Raw genomic sequence first — 2,431 nt, 5'->3', positions numbered from 1 at the left:
GGGTGCTGTGTGACGAGCCGGGCGTCGCTCTTCACCTGCTGATGGAGGTAAGACGTCGCTCTTTGTTCACTTTGTCTTGTTTTCTTCGGGTTTTGATTCTGTCTTTCTTGCCGGTGCAATCTTAAATTGTTTATGTTTTAATCCGATGCTAGTCTGGACCTCTACATGTTAAGCAAAACTGAGCACATCGTGGGCTGTTTTTCAGATGCACAGAGATGAAACAAACATCTGTATTCACATCTGACAGCAGGCAAATGGTCCCTTTAATGTAAATTATTCTTATTTTATTTCACCTTTATCCTCACAGCTTGCTTTTCAGACTACTTCATACTGATTTGAACAGTTAAATCGGTACATGTGCATTTAAAAAAAAAGAAATTGAACTGGTGTTGGGGGTCTACTGACTGGCTTTTAACTGTGTTTTTTATTCCAGTTTTTGATGCTTGTGAGTTTCTGTTCATTTCAAGGTTTCATGGAATATTTTTATTCTTTTTTTTTTCTCCTCATGAACCAGAAAGTAATTTAGAGGAACATCATATCGTACAATTAAAGCTTTTCACCATGAGAAGAAAGTGGATCCTCATTTGTTTACATGTTCTGTGTGTTCTAATCTGATGCCACCCTGTGAATGAGACAATTGGAAAAATATAAGTTAGAATAAGTGAAAACTAATAACAACATTTTGCCCACTGATGTTTATAAAATACACCCAAAAACTATTATTTTACACAACCATGGTGTTGTTATTGAGACGCTAAGATGTCTGGAGATGTTAAAAAAAAGTGTTAAAAAGTATTGAATTCAGTTCCTTCTTGTAAAAAATGTGATTAAATAAATGTTTTCTTGCCGACTCAAGTAAATTAATGAAAGTAATTCTAACTTCATTTAAATCTGCGAGTCCATTAATACTTACAATTAATGAGATTTTACTGTGTTTAAATGGTTCATAGATGCTTTGTGTTGCCAAAATCTGTAACAAATATGAATAATACAGTGTTGATGTCGTAAAAATTGCAGTTAAAAGTCCAATATTTGATGCCAATAGTTGACAGTGTGTTACAAAAATGGCTGCCATTTTGAATTGACTAATGTTTTCATGTGGTGACGCACATGTCAAAGTAAATGCTCATAAGATCTTTTGAGCGATTATAGTTATGTGCTCTACAGCTGTTTCTTGACATTAACTTGATTTCTTTCAGCGTTTCTTCTATTCCAGCATCCAGACGGTGCGATCTTTTAACTTGTCTCCTCTTCGGCGGTTTTCAGTATTTGTNAAATAATTTCAATAAAAGTTCTCGTAACTCAAAAAAAATGAGAATATTTTTATTTCGAGTGTATAACGTGTACAGCCACCATGTTTTCCAGTCAATATCCCATGTGGACACTTTGAAATATGTTGGACGTGTTGATTGTAGGTTTTTTGACTATTTATTTGCTCAAATTATTTATTTTTTTCTTCATTTTCATGATTTCCGTCATTCTGACTGCATCATGCTGCACAGAAGATAATTCTGAGTTCTCTCTCCTTCTTGTCATGGTCGTGCTGTTTCTATACAGAGTTAAATTAAACGAAATAACTCAAAGCTTTTCTGCATTAAACACAGTAGAAATGAAATATACCTTAATGAATTGGTTCAGAACAACCTAAATATAGTTTAAACAACATTACTGGGGCCTTGTGTCGTCAGATTTCTGTTTTTTTTTGGTTTCATATTTTAAGTTAAAGAAGTTAATCTTCTTTAATTTGATGACATGTCGAGGTGTGTGAAGGGACATGTCATCACTCGTAAATCCTGTTTGGGGATTAGAGGATATATGTGGTGATGTTTAATTTTTCATTTCCTTAAATCAGGTGCACTCACCTCCTTTTACTTCCACTCAGTCCCGTATTAACCAGGAGGCTGTGAAGCGTGCTGATGGAAGTCTGAGCGCTGTGATAAAAGTGGAGGAGAGAGGATTGACTAAATTATGCATTTGCTCTAAAGATAGCTCGTCGTGCATAATGAAAAATTACCCACTTTCCTTGTTACATATTTATGCTCCAACAGCTCCTGGAACACGGTCGAGTGTGTTTAAATTCACTCTGAGAACCTTTGTCAGAGTATTTTATTAAATCTGTGCGCCTGGATCTAAAAATATCTCCTCCTGTGATCCCACTTCAATGTCAGCTCTGGAGAAGATGAAGGAAGAAGCATCGCTGTGCTTCAGAATTAGCTGCAGGAAGATTCTCTGTCTGTCTGTTGGCAGGATTATGTAGATTTAGTATGATAACAACAGCTTATTTTAGGTTTAGTGTGACAGAATTTTAAATAGTATTTGTCTCCAGTTGCTAACTATAGGTGGTATAACTGGCTGCTTGATCACAACAATGATTTTAAACATCAGAGTTACGTCAACAGTGGATTAAGAGAGTGAGAGTGGACCAAAAGAG

At 35.6% G+C, this 2,431-nt stretch overlaps 1 protein-coding gene and 1 long non-coding RNA gene across 2 annotated transcripts in view; both read left to right on the top strand.

The window, feature by feature from the left end:
• pigq (phosphatidylinositol glycan anchor biosynthesis, class Q) overlaps positions 1-2,431 on the top strand; it is a 36,003-nt gene that overhangs the window by 19,725 nt on the left and 13,847 nt on the right. The gene's annotated exons all lie outside the window — the stretch shown is intronic.
• LOC103366695 (uncharacterized) overlaps positions 1-2,431 on the top strand; it is a 7,550-nt gene continuing 5,119 nt past the window's right edge. The window contains exon 1 of the long non-coding RNA XR_520679.1: positions 1-47. This is a non-coding gene — a long non-coding RNA (uncharacterized LOC103366695). The remainder of the gene's footprint in view (positions 48-2,431) is intronic.

The sequence above is a fragment of the Stegastes partitus genome, unplaced genomic scaffold (assembly GCF_000690725.1).
Source record: "Stegastes partitus isolate 25-593 unplaced genomic scaffold, Stegastes_partitus-1.0.2 Scaffold966, whole genome shotgun sequence".
Taxonomy (NCBI): Eukaryota; Metazoa; Chordata; class Actinopteri; family Pomacentridae; genus Stegastes; species Stegastes partitus.
Note: the sequence above shows the minus strand (reverse complement) of the source record. Positions and strands in the feature narration are given on the sequence as shown.